The sequence below is a fragment of the Antechinus flavipes genome, chromosome 1, assembly GCF_016432865.1.
Source record: "Antechinus flavipes isolate AdamAnt ecotype Samford, QLD, Australia chromosome 1, AdamAnt_v2, whole genome shotgun sequence".
Lineage (NCBI taxonomy): Eukaryota > Metazoa > Chordata > Mammalia > Dasyuromorphia > Dasyuridae > Antechinus > Antechinus flavipes.
The window spans coordinates 461,412,151-461,427,075 of NC_067398.1; positions in this window are offsets into that span (position 1 = coordinate 461,412,151).

The window sequence follows — 14,925 nt, forward strand, 5'->3', positions numbered from 1 at the left end:
CATACTTCCAGAGATGCAGATTTATTTCAATCTCCAAAAGTCAGAATTGTTTTTTTTTAAATACTGTTCCCGTGAAAATTGCAACTTTGTCCTCTACAATTAGCATTTGCACCTTGTGAAAGAAAGCATTATCCAATATCAAAACATTGTCTATGGACCAATCTTTACTACAGTAGCCCTTCACAAAGTACAAAGTTTGTATATTTTTAAGAAAAGTTGAGTTGCTTATCTCAAAAAAAGTTTAGTCATTTTAATTTGTTTGATAAAATAATAAATTCCTTTTATGAATGAGTATTCAAAAGATGTTCACCTTTTTTTAAATTAAAAATAAAGTTGCTTGGGTGAAACAATCTTATGAAATGTACTATGCACACTTGTGAATGCAATAGAGAAATGTGAGTTATTTTATGATAATAGTGAGTAAATACATCATCTTCTCTGTCAACATTAGAAAAATAAATCATATCTGTTTTATCAGAAGAGTTTCAGTTTATATAATAGAATTTTTGTAAAATTTCTACTTCGGGTTTTGCCAGCCAGCACAAATCTTGGCATTGCAATCAACTAAGAAGGCTTGACTTTAATACAGGATCTGCAAAGGTTTGCTTCATTCACCTCAAGATTCTCTCAGATATCATAAACTTCATTTTGTTTACTAGTTCTTTCATTGCTGATCTTCTTATTCTCTGTCTACCCAATTCCTATTACTTTGATCCCTGTAATTTATAACCATTACCTATGTAAGGAAGGAAGAGGAGGAAGAGGAAGAGAAGGAAGAAGAGGAGGAAGAAGAAGAGGAGGAGGAGGAAGAGAAAGAAAAGAAGGAGGAGGAAAAGGAGAAGGAGGAGGAGGAGAAAGAGGAGGAGGAAAGGAATTTAGAAACACTAAATTTAGATGTAACTGTAATATATTGACCTCAGCCTCCCTTCTCCCTCTTTGAGGACAGAACAGATATGAAAAACCTTAAATACCTAGGGGACTGAAAGTGTGAGTATGCAAAACTTAAGTGATGAAATACCAACCAGGAAAGAAATTCCAAAGTGTGACAGGAATTTAATAGATAATAGTATTACTAGGAGAATGAATTTAAGATGAGAAAAAGGAAGAGATGCCAATGAGTTTGTTATTCAATCCTATGAGGTATTGTGGACATTATTACTAAACTCATTTCATTGATGATTGAGGTGACTAGGGGACATGGTGGATAAAATGCAGAACTTGTAATCAAAAAGACCTGAGTTTAAATCTACTTCACTTATTTCTCTAGTTGGATGATCCTGACCAAGTCACTTAAACTCTCAGTGTCTCAGTTTTTTAATCTGTAAAACTCATTCAGTTGAGGTCAATTGAGATCAATTGAGATAATAGTTGTAAAATGCTTTGCAAACCCTTTTAAACATTATATAAGTGCTAGTTATTATTATTATGAGGAACAGGAATAGAAAGAAGAGAAGGAGGAGGAAGAGGAGGAGAGGAGGAGGAAATCAGGTCTGACATTAAATAGATGGTTTGGAGTTATTTATTTTTCATAAATAACTTACATGGTACTGACTTTGTTATTATTTTAGTTTATCTTAATTTTATTAAGACCTAATTTTACTAGGATCAAACACAAGTCATTGTCAAAATGCAGAGGGGTTGATTTACTATAAGAACACTTTGTGCTAATTACAAGCTTAAAGTTAAATTATGTCCTGTTTTTATGCAGTTGCAGTGTAATCAGAAGATGATCACATGCCTACATTAAACATTTACATTAGAAGTGCCTAATTACACTAGGATTTGTTTCGGTAGCATCAGCAGATGTTCTGAAGAGCCCTGGAAAATGGCATTTGCTGTTTCATAGGAGATAGGGCAGATGAATATTATTAGCCTGTCATTAATTCAGGACAGATGTAGGTAGAGATAAGACAGGAGATTTATTTTGAATTTGGTTGATTCTTCAATATAATTAATCATCTGTGCTTCTGGTCTGGACAGTGTTTCCTGTCTATCTCTCCATAATAGTACAAGACAAATGCAGGAAATGTTGATGTCCTTATATTAAATGTTACAGAAACATGAATTGTTTAATTTGTGGGTTAGCGTGTTAGTGTTTAAAAGGGAGAGTTCACAATTCCAATTGAGAACACATTTACCAGAAGCTTTTGCTCACCATGAAAGGGCATCAGATCAGACATTCCATGATACTTTTCCCCCTTGTTCCCTTTAAACCCATTAAGATGGTTATTAGCTAGTGGAGATAGAAAAAATTATACATATCTATCAGTTATTTCTCCTCTTCAAAGGCGTTTTCTGTTATTCCAACAGATCTATAATCTTGTAGATATGAGTATTCCCTCCTTAATGTATATCATAACCCATCTTTGCTGTCCATTCTGAGAAAATTTTGTCCAAGTCTACCTGTAGATCTGTCACAAGCAGTCCCCTTAAGTCTAAGGGCTTTTATTAATGTTCTTTTGACAATATGTTTATAAGAATATAACACATAATTGAGCTATCCACCACTTATCCTGGTTATCCCACATTCACTAGAGAATGGGGAGAGGGGAAAGAGGAAAAGAATTATATATTTCTCTTGTGATTTCATTTTTACCACTTTTCCTTATAATTCCTCATTTACAATGTGTTGACACCCATGGACATGAGCTATATATTTCTCCATTTCCTGTTGGACTTCTCTTTATATAATTTTTTTCCATCCAAACATGGTTGATGATGCTTGAGAATTTAACCATCTTTTCACTCCTTCTATTTTCTCTAAAACAGACAAAAGAATTATGGAAGTATTTGAGACCCAGTTTGCTATCATTTTTTTTTGTTAACCTCATCATTAATTATTGAAGTGTTCTTCAATTTTGTAGAAAATAGAAACTTGATATTATTGTAATGAAACTAAGTAAATGACTCTTTATTAAGAACCTGGTCCCAATATAAAAAAAAAAAAAATTGGACAATAACAGCCCCAAAGGATTTAAAAGAGTCCATATCCATCTCACTGCTAATGGAGTCATTTTATGTACCTTTATAACTAAGGCAAACTACTTTATTCACAGAACCATAGTTTCTTGATAAACCAGCCTTTCACAGAATCACAAAACTCCAGATGAATGTGAACTGCAAGGAAAAGTTTAGAGCCCAACTTATACCTGAACACAATTCAACTGTAATATATCTAATTCCTGTCTTTGCTTGAAAACATTCATTGAGGAGCACCAACTGAATCCCAATCATATTTCTTTTTAATCTGTAAAACAGGAGTTGCAATACTACTCATTCAATTAAAATCAATTGAGGTACTAGTTGTAAAATGCTTTGCAAATCTTTTAAAACACTATATAAATACTAGTTATTATTTTTTGGATTGCTTTGTCGAGAAACTTTTACTTCATTTTGAAATCTGCCTCTGCAGATTTAAAACTGTGCAAAGCTTCCCTGGAAGACCCAGGCTTCATTGTTTAAAAAAAAAAAAAAATGACTTCACATTAAACTTTACACACACACACATCATTGTCATAGTCATTGTTGTTTTGTTGAACCCTAGTCCCACTCTTAGTAAGCCCCTCTTAACAAAGATTCTATAATAGTTTAACATTTTCTTCTCCAGCTCATTTTACGGGTGAGGAAATTGAAGCAAACAGGTTAAGTGACTTGTCCAGGGTCACACAGCTAGTAAATGTCTGAGTCTGGATTTAAATTTAGCATTTCCTCACTTCAGGCCAGGTGGTCTATCCACTGTGCAACCTAATTGTCCTCCCCATCACCACCATTAGCGATACAATATTTAGCATTTTTATAGTAATGCTATAAATATGATCATATTATGATCATATTATGATCAATATTAATGATCATAATATCCTCCTTTTTTGCATATTAGAAAACTGAGAATATGCCACAGAATTAATAAATGTCTGAGGCAAGATTTAAACTCAGTTCTTCCTGATTCCTGGCCCAATGATCTATCCAGAGCACAACCTGGCTGCCAGTACAACTCGTTACTCTAGAAGCAATCATAGATATGGACCCTGTGCTCAACACAACTACTACTTCCTCTATACCTTCTTTTCCACTATCAACCATAGCCTAAGAGTCAGAAGTATTTGTCTCTTCTACTACTGACCCACTCTTGATTTTCATGACAGATTTTGCCCCTCTGGTCTTCCTGTTTTGTAAAGAACTGACCAAATATTCTCTTCCTTCATTAAGGGATTAAGTCAGATTTCTAAGTATCAACCCCAGGACCAACTAATAAGGGTTTTACTGTAATGCCGGAGAAACTGAGGCAGGAGAAGGATTAGAGAGTTTTTAATACTTTATTAATGGGAGAGTATAATTGACTAGACAGGACTCTTGTCTCAAATTATGCAGTCAGACAGAGATAAAGATATACTGGGACCAAGGAATCCATGTTGGTCCCAGGGCTAGAGGAGACTGTCATCTCAAAGCATCCAGCATACAGCCGCCAGCCTCCAGCAATGAATGGAGGAACCCCAACTTCTTAAATACCTTTTCTCTAAACAAAGGAAGGGGTGAGAAGCAAGGGAAAACTTCTGTCAGGATGGGGGAGGCCATAAATCCTAAAAACCCAGAGACAGGATGTCTGAATACACAGAGAAAAAGATATCAGTGAGGTATCTTGGAATATTTTAGAGAGATATTGTAAATTCTTGAGGACAGAAAAGAATCAGGAGGTCTACTCTCTTGTTTGTCTTGCTAATTTATAACCCTAGAGCAAATGGTCCTCAGTCTTAATGGCCCAGAGAAGGGTTTACAACTAAGGGGATTGAGACAGAATAGTTAAGGAAACTGAGACAAGGGAAACTAGTACAGGGAAACTGAGTCAGGACAATGAAAGAGAACTGGGGCATAACATTACCTCCATGCTAATTAATTTGTATTATTTCCTACCCAAACCTGAAGCTTTAATTCTGATTGTTTACTTATAATACTCACTGTCTACTTTCATCCACTCTTTAGAAAGGGAAATCTTAGTCCTTTCTCAGAACATATATGGGTTATATTCTTATACATTCTCTGGTTTCTAGTTTAATCACCAGGATTGGTTTGTTTGATTTTTTTAATCTGGCTCTGAGCTGAGAAAGGATAGTATTCCAGTTATGAGGAATAGTCAGAAAAAATGCCCAGAGATGAAAATGTCTTGATGAGAGATTGAGAGTCTTCTTTATGGAAGAGAAAAAAAGCCAGTGTTACTGGAACTGTGTCAGGGAATAAATGACGATGATGTTGATTATGATAACGATGATGATTTAGCTAAATTTATATATGCCCATTGCTTCACTAAGAGCTTTACATTTATCTCATTTGATTCTCACAACAATCCTGCAAAACAAGTGCTATTATTATCTCCATTTTATAGATGAGAAAATTGAGGCAAATAGAAATGAAGCAACTTGCCCAGGACACACAGCCAGTAAATATCTGAGGTTAGAATTCATTCCAGCCCTTCATGACTCCAGGACTTGTGCTCTGATGTATGAAGACTGGGATGGAAAAAGAGGCTAGATTATGAAGCTTTGAGCACCAGAGTATTTTATATTTGATCCTGTACATGAGAGGGAACAAATGGAGTTGATTGAGTCAGAGTGATGACATGGCCAGATCTATTCACAATTTTAAAAAAATGAAATATCTGCTGCTTTTTTCCCAGCTTTACAAAAAGATATTGGGACCCCTTCCCTGGACATACATGTCCCTGGATTAATACTGGCCAACAAGTCTGCCAAAGTGGTGCCTAAGTCAATTGGAATATAGATTTCCCAATGCCCTAGTTTTTTCTTTATTTCACCAAATTACTCTTTATGGTAAAAACAAGATTTAGTCAGGAATTACCCTATCAATATTATTGTTCTATTAAGAAACAATCAGCAGGATGATTTCAGGAAGGCCTGGAGAGACTTACATGAACAGATACTAAATTAAGTGAGTAGACCCAGGAGAACATTGTACCCAATTATACAAGGCAACAACAAGATTATGTGATGATCACTTCTGATGAACATGTCTCTTTTCAACAAGGAGATGGTTCAGGTCAGTTCCAATGGTTTTGTGATGAAGAGGGCCATCTTTATTCAGAATGAGGACTGTGGGATCTGAATGTTGATCACAACATAATATATTCACTTTTTATTGTTGTTTGCTTGGATTTTGTTATTTTTCTCATTTTTTTCTCTTTTGATTTTTCTTGTACAGCATGATAATTGTGGAAATATGTATAGAAGAATTGCATGTGTTTAACATATATTACTTGCCATCTAGGGAGAAGGTAGGGGAAAGGGAAGGGAAAATTTTGGAACACAAGGTTGTGCAAGAGTGAAATGTTAAAAATTTTCAATGCACGTGTTTTAAAAAAAATTAATAATTCTTGGAGCTACAAGTGAAGTTGAGTATCAGGTAGATACCAAGGGTGCAATCCCTGCCATCAGAAGTGCCAATCTTCCTTGAATATCCTAGCTTAAGTGCAAGAGATACAGAGTAAGCCAAAAACACCTTCTCTGCCCTCAAGGATCTCCTATTCTAATGGGGGAGAAAACAGGCAAGTCTGAGCCCAGATTTATACAACTTGGTACATATCAGCTATATACAGTATCAGGGATGTACAATCAATCCTCAACATTTGAGTGTTTAACTTTCAGACTTTTACAAAGCCCTATGATTTTATTAGTTACCTCATTTTCACCAAACATTCTCAGTGATTTGCAAAAAAAAAAAAAAAAAAAAAAAAACAAGAGGAACCATGCATGCAAGTTTATGGAGTGGCTATTATCCTATTAGGTGCTTTTCTTCCTCCTATTGCAGAGTCAAAAAGTTCCCCGTGCATTCATTGCATATTTTCATTAATGGCCTTTAAAACTTGAGTTTTGCATTACAATTATACCCTCAAACCACAGTGCAAGTCCTTTGGGCTCTAAGCCCAAGGGTACAAAGTCAATGATGTAGTTTAGTGAGAAAATAAAGGTGTTAGATAAACTTGGTGCCAGAATGTCTACATCCACAGACAGCTGGGAGTTTGGTGTTGAATCAATAATTGGTTATATCCACAAAAAGGAGGAAAATATTCATAAGAGTGTTTGTGAATCTGCTCCAGAAAATGCTGAGGTAATCTTTCAAGTGTGCAACAAGGGAATTGATAAAATGGAAAATTGGCTAAGTTTGTGGATAAATGAGTTGGTTTTGTTCATATTACTGTGCTAATGTTTTGTTATAAAGAATTTTATGCAGAAAAGTGTATCTTCAGCAATCTCTAGCAAAAGATTAGAGTTTTTCGTAATCATAGAAACCTAACCCCTGATTTCCAATAGATTTAATGTATCAACATGAGGTTTTTCCTTTTATGCCATTTTCTAAGAACATTCCCCTTGAAAATTGAGGATTAACCATATGAATAAGTGAGAGGAGAGGGGACAGGAAAGGGCTCAGATTAGATCTGTCTGGTTTCCATGAAAACCAAGAGGTGAAAACAGGGAGAGAGAGCATTCCAGGCATGACAGACAGTCTAGGAAGAAACCCAAAGTGATTGAATCAACAGACCTGGGTTGTAGTCCTGGCTCTGCCACTAAACTTTCTCAAGCTGTTATTTTTCCATTTAATATTTGCATCTAAGATGTCCTTCCCTTTTCAGTTTCCTTTGGATTTTTGGCCTAAAGAAAGATATGGGGCAGCTCATTCAAGCTGAGCCTTCTAGTAGCTCTCTGGAAGCAAAATCAATTAATAATAACAATGGATAAATCCATAAGACATGAGCCTATGATAGGGACTGGTTCACACTTATGAAGATGTACATGCCATTGAGAAACTGTGCTTGCTGCTAACTCAGATAAATGAGTTTCATTATATATATATTTACTGATGCAGGTATGGTCCCTTTAAGATTCCTTTCTTTCTGATTCCCAACCCCTCCTAGTTGATGTAATTATCAATCAAGGACCTTTTGTTTCACAAATCCTAGTCCCTTTGAATTCCAATAGAAGATCTGGGCCTATCCCAGCCTTACCTGGACTGAGCCAACTTGAGACTACACCCACAGGCCCCTCTATCTAAATCTCCCATTATAAAAGAGCCAAGCTGGGACCCCCACTTTGCAGAGGTTCCAAACATGCCAGCCTTACGCCTGACATGCCATGACCCTCTGTCCGCTGGAACTCTGTGTCCAGTGCCCTTCTTATCTCTACCTTTACCTATTTCCTTAATTATACTTTAACCTTACTTCCAAACCCCATAATAAACCTCTTTTATCAATCTAGCTTTCGGGCCAATATATTCCTTTATGGGAACTCGCCCCACCACTAGACCTTATTTAACTCAGTATTCTTGTACCAAACCCAAGGGGATTGCAGGGGAGCTCTATTTGACTCCCTGTACCCCGAACCTGCCTCTAGACCTCAATTAAACCCGAATTTCATTTAGGTAACCCATGTTTAGACCTCATCATTCACCTCCCTAGTCATGTAGAGCAGTCTAATATTGTCCATTCCTCTACAATCATTGTTTTTTGATTAACATTATCTGGAAAAGTCTTTCCAGCTGTAAAACAAACTTGGAGATCTTTTTCTCCTGCTGGCTAAGGGTATCAAGATCATAGAAATGTATTAAGCAGGACATCACCTCAGAAACCACCCTCGTGCTTGGTATCTACTTAAAAAGTTTAAGTGATTTACTCAGGATCATGCAGGTAGTAAATGGCAAAGGCAAGATTTGAATCCAGGTCCTCTGACTAGGTAAAGCCACTGTTTTTCCCACTGTATCCCACTGCTTCCATGTAAGATAATAATGATTGCAGTATTATAGAGTGTTTTAAATTTTGCAAATCTACATCTATTATACAAGACTTGATTTTCCCAACAACTTTCTTGAGGTAAATACTACATTTGTTTTTAAAATAATTGAATCTGGAAAAGGAAGAATTTTTTTACTAAGTGAAAGAGGCCATTCTTTGCCTTAATTGTTATCTAACTTTAATCACTGAATGGGTACAATCTCAGTCAAACTGAGACCTGTTGAAGATTGCTTTAAAAGGCTAAGGCTCCCACGGCATCCAGCTCCAGCTCCATCTCCAGTCATCTTGATCTACATCTGGCCACTGGACCCAGATGACTCTGGAGGGGAAAGTGAGGCAGGGGACCTTGCACATCCCTCCCTCTCTTAAATGCAATTCACTTGCATATTATAGCATCCCTGATGTTATAGTCCCCTTCAAAAATGAAGGACAACAATTATTTTTATCCACATTTCATAGACAGAGAAAACCAAGCATAATGAGGTTAAGTGACTAACACCTCTAGTGCTAAAGAAAGAATCAGAGTCCAGGCTTTGCCCGACTCTGAGACCAGTATGCTTTTTGTTATACCACTCTGCTCCTGAGTGCCAGCTTTGTGGAAGGAATTTGCTGTAGCATTCACTCCTGCCTGGCTCAGTTCCCTGTAATTTTAACAGGCGTGCCAGCTATTCTGGCTTCTGCTTTGGACACTGTCCCTGGGCTTTCTCTGGTAACTTATTTATTCCTAGCCCTTATTTCAGATGTTTTGAAATATTGAGACATGAGTGTTTCCCAAGGCTACCTACCCTACTCCTGCTTCTCCCAATGAATAAACGAATGAAAAAGCATTTATTAAGCAACTAATCAGTACCAGACATTGCACTAGACACTTGAAATGTAAAATACAAAAGAGAAATTTTATCCTCTTCTCTGCTAGGTTATAACCTGTGACTTCTGGGAATTCAAGCTTAACTCTGATACTTCTTTTGATTTTAGCAAATCTTCCCAGGCACCTTCCATCCCAGCAGTGGATTTCCTAAACAGAGCTGCTTCCGTTTGTCCTTGGCACATAGCTGCCACCTGGTGGCAGTTTGCAGCATTTTACCACCTGAATTGCAGCCTGGTCCTTTTGTGTCCTGGAAGCAGCTGAAGGGATGGAGGGTAATCTTCTCACTACCGAACTGGATGCACTTTGGAACCTCAAGCCTGCTCACTGACAATTATTACAGTTCCCTGCCAGACACACTTGGCACCAGTAATTGCATGGGCACAGCTGGGTTATGGGAGGGGAAATGGGGAGAGAGTGGGGAAATGGGAGGGACAGAAAGAAGGATTTGAAGTCCAACTCTGTCACTTAGGAGGACCTAGACAAACCACCTCCCTTCTCTGGGTCTGTTTCTTTATCTGCCAAATGAGGGATTTGCAGAGACTAATCTTTAAGGCTCCTTCCAGCTCTAAATTCCATGATACTAAATGGATATAGTCATTGAGAATTAACTCATTCTCCCGTCCCTTAATCCCAGCCAATGGCACATGGCCAGACACTCCTCTAATTTGCCCTTTTGTCTACCCTGGCACAGACAAAACACTTTCTACTGATTGATGTTCTTAAAGTCCCCAAGGAGTCCCTGCTGGCAACTCTCACTGTTTTTTCAAAGTACACACACACACACACACACACACACACACACACACACTCACTCACCAGGCAAAAGAGGGGCAGTAATTATGTGAGGATATTTTCCTTTATTTTCTTCTCTAAATAAGAGGAAGGAAACATGTGAGAGAAGAGTAAGCGGCAATTAAGTTTATATGGTTCATAAGGAAAAATGTAATCCCTCCTTACAGGCATTTATGTTTTGTTAGCACTTCAAATAATAAACCTGGGAGTCTAAGAACAGGGACAGAATGCTCTTCTTATAGCTTCTCATCATAAATCCCTGAGATAGTTAGTCCTCCAGAACTACTTTACTGAGTTCCCAGAGTACTCTGCATACTCTGCAAATGTACATAGATAATTGTTAGAAAATGATACCTGTACTTGACTCTTTTTAACAATGAGGTGATTCAGGCCAATTCTCATAGATGGAAGAGAGGGAATTCTCTCTGATGGAGAGAGACATTTGTGTCCAGAGAGAGGACTGAATGTGGATCACAAAATAGTGGTTTTACCTTTATTGTTGTTGTTTGCGTGTTTGTTTTTTCTTTTTCATTTTTCTTTTTCTTTTTGATCTATTTTTCTTGTGCAGCATGATAAATGTGGAAATATATTGTGCAGAATTATACATGTTTAACCTATGGATTACTTGCTGTCTAGTGGAGATGGGAAAAAAGGGGGGGAAATATGGAACACAAGATTTTGCTAGGTGAAAGTTGAAAACTATCTTTGCATGTATTTTAAAATTATTTTTATTATCATAGCTTTTTTTTATTTACAAAGCATATGCATGAGTAATTTTTCAACATTGAACATTGCAAAACTTTTTGTTCCAACTTTTCCCCTCCTTCCCCCCACCCCCTCACCTAGATGGCAGGTAGTTCAATACATATGTATGTATTTTTAAAAATAAAAAGCTATTATAAAAAAGAAAGGGACACCCAAAAATAAGCCTACAATACACATATTTACAAGAAGGGGGTTGGGGTGAGGAAAGAAGAAATATGAAGCCTTCGTCCCATTAGTTGCAGTGGGATAAGTAGTGTAAGTCAAAAATAAATATGAGAATTAAGAATATAAGATTGTAGAAGCTGGATAGGACCTTAAAGAAAATCTAATCCAACCCACTTAATAGACAAGGAAAGTGAAGATCTGAGAAGTTCAGCCTCAGCCTCTTACCCATGGTCACACAGTTAAGAATATAGCTAGGACTCAAATTCAAATTTAGATACCTTAGACTGAGGGCTTCTTATTCTAAGTTCAATGTTTTTCCAATTAAACTTCACTTCCAGACACCTGACAGGCATATTCACACATTCATTATTATAAAGTCATAGGGCTCTGTTGAACCCTAGAGAAGCTGCTCTGCACTCCTTCCACACATACATATTTATGTGACCAATTCTTTGTTTGTATAGTTTCAGATCAGAGCAGGTCTCAAAGACCTCTCTTGATCCAGATCAATAGAAAGAAATACACTCAGAGATTAGGAAAGCCCTGGGTGATACCCAAACAGCATTGGTTAATTCTGGAATTTTTCTGAGGATTCTGGTTCCCTGGGAAATATTTAAGACAATAAAGACAAAACTCTCTGCTACGGTACTGTTCTATCCTTTCATGGAAGTCAGAGATTTCTGGAAAAATTTTAAATATCTGGATCTATAAGGATGAACAAAATCTTTACTTAAGGGTAATTTATGCTTTAATACTTAAAATAATAAAGAGAAGGTGTTCTGAGTATAACCTGGTATTTGGACTTTCCCTGCAAAGGCTCTGGGAAATAACAGCATTGACTTCTGGGAATCAGAGTTCTTTTGGGCATCGTGAGTTTCCCCTAAGTAGAAACTTACATTGTCTGTTGAGACTATGATTCCCAGCAGTCCAACTACCAGTAAGGAAAGTCTGAATACATGATTATAAAAGGAAGGTATAATTCTACCTTCCTTCTGATTAGCATTATGACTGCTTTCACTATTCTTTCTTGCTATTTCTCCTGTTCTCTTTCTGGTCTTACTCCTCTCCTTTCCACCTAAGCAATTGTTCATGTGTTGCTTTTCTTTTTATTCGTAAAGATGGATCCAAGCAGAAATATTCTGGTTAATGTCCAATAACTATCTCTCTGGACAGAAGTGGAGGAGTGCGGGGAAGAGATGTACCCATGACATACTTTAAATTTAATCTGCATTATGCCATAATTTTTAAAGTCTAAAAATCAACAAAATAATAAAATAAGGTCTAATTTCTAGCAGTGAGTAAATTTTCATAATGCAGATTTAACAATTGACTTTCAGGAGTCTATTTTAATCAGCTCTATCACATGACTGATTTCAAGGGAATAAGGGAAGCTAGAAAGGAATAGAGGTGACCAAGTGTTCTTACTTGATAAGCAATTATGGAGGTACATGCAGTTTAGTGGGGGACACAACTAGTGATATTTTGCAACTGCTGGGGTTCTGTATTTTAGAGATAGCATAAGTTTTCCTTGCATAGAGATACAAATTTTAGAGGATGCATCTGTCCTCAAGGACTTTATATTCCAAGTTATTAAAAAGTCTTTGTCCAGGACAAATTAGAGTTGATTATAGTCAATTGATATTTAAAAAACAATAACAAACAAACAAACTTCTTTGTTTTCTAGGTCTTATAACTCCTGCAACCCACTTATCACTCCATGACTATTTAGATTGTTAAGCTAAATAATGGAAAAACTTTAGGGATCCCTAGCAGCACTTTATGGGGGATCAAGTGGGACTTGGTATGAGTTCAAGTGATACATTCTAGATTGTGGATAGTCTAGGAGTTTTATCTGGGCTTAGAATAGAACCAAAACCTTGACAGCCCCAAGAAGTTGAAAAAAGTTTCAGCATCCTCCCAGAATTTCAAATTCATTTCTGGTATCAGTAGCTCCATAGCCAAAATGTGCATAAAACCACTTTGAAAAGCTTAAACTGCTTTACGAGAATAAGATAGAATTAGTAATAGCATAGTCACAACTTTTCAGAGTTCAAAGGTACTTCAGATGTCATCTGGTCTAAATCATACATGAAATATAACTCCCCTCTAAAATATCCTGACCCAGTGATTGAAGACCTTCACTGAGGCAAAAAATCAATCAAAAGAAACTTACTACTTTGGGGCAGCTAGATGGTGCAGTAGATAGAACATCAGCCCTGAAGTCAGAAGGACCGGAATTTAAATCTGGTCTCAGACACTTAACACTTCCTGGCTGTGTGACCCTGGGCAAGTCATGTAACCCCAATTACCCCAGGGAAAAAAAAAGAAAAGAAACAGAAACTTACTACTTCTGAGAGCAAATTGCTTTACTATTGGCTAGGTCTAATTGTTAGGACCATCTTTGTTTTCCTTCTGTTGTTCTCAGAGAGGATGATGACAGGCTCTTGAACTGGATTTAAGTTGCTACTTTAAGTAACTACAAAGCTACTCAGTCATCAGCCTCATTTTCTCCTCTAGAAAGTCTGGTGGAAGGACATAAGTCAAGACAACTAGCAATAGCCCCAGATGCAGGGGACAATCTGGGCCTTTCTAAATCAAGGTAAATGCTTTATTTCTCTAATGTGAATTATTGTGAATTGTGAATTGCCCCTACTAATGCTCACTCTAGAGGTAACAATTATTTAAGCATGCCCAAAAAAGATAACAAGAAAGCCCTCACAGACAATTGTCAAGGATGCAAACTGTTACTGATACTACAACACAAAATCATCACTACTTAGCCCTTTAATGTGACAAAGACTTCAAGCAGGATGCAAGATAACCCATTCCCAGAGAAATATACAATAGAGGGTAAAATAAGTTCTGCTATGTAAGGGTAATGTTCAGGTAACCAGACTCCCAAGAGTCACTAGTATATTGGTAAATATTTAATAACAGTCTCTTCAGAAGAAGAAATAAAATATACAAAATATATCGTAAGGTTTACATTGCTATTAACATTTCCCCCATCATTTTCTCAAGTCTACACAATGAACAAAATAATAAATCAAGCCCTGATTTGTATTTTGAAAGATCAAACTGAAAATTTAATAATCAATCACCAAGAGTAGTTTGAGCTAATACCAACAAATAATCCTGGCTTTCTTTCCTATCAATACATTCAGTTCCAAAGCCACCTAAGAAGCAGCATCCTAAAGCCCTGGGCTCTCTCCTCTTCCATAAACTGGCTACAAATGGCCAGAGATTGATGCTTCATTAGGGCTATCAGACTGGAGATGGTTGCCACTTTCCTGGTCTTGTGATTCCACTGCCATGGATCCCTGATGGTAGTGACAAGATCTTCTTGTTTTTACATGACTTTTCCCTCACTTCTATTTCCCCAGCTCTCTATTTGAAGTATTGCTTTCTTTTTCAGTCTTTTCCCCTTTTCAACTTTAGTCTTTCAGATGTTTGACTTAGGAAAATGTCTATTTTCTTTGAAGTCCAAATTTACCATGTCAGCCCTTAGAGAATTGGCAGTTTACTAAAAGCTTCTATG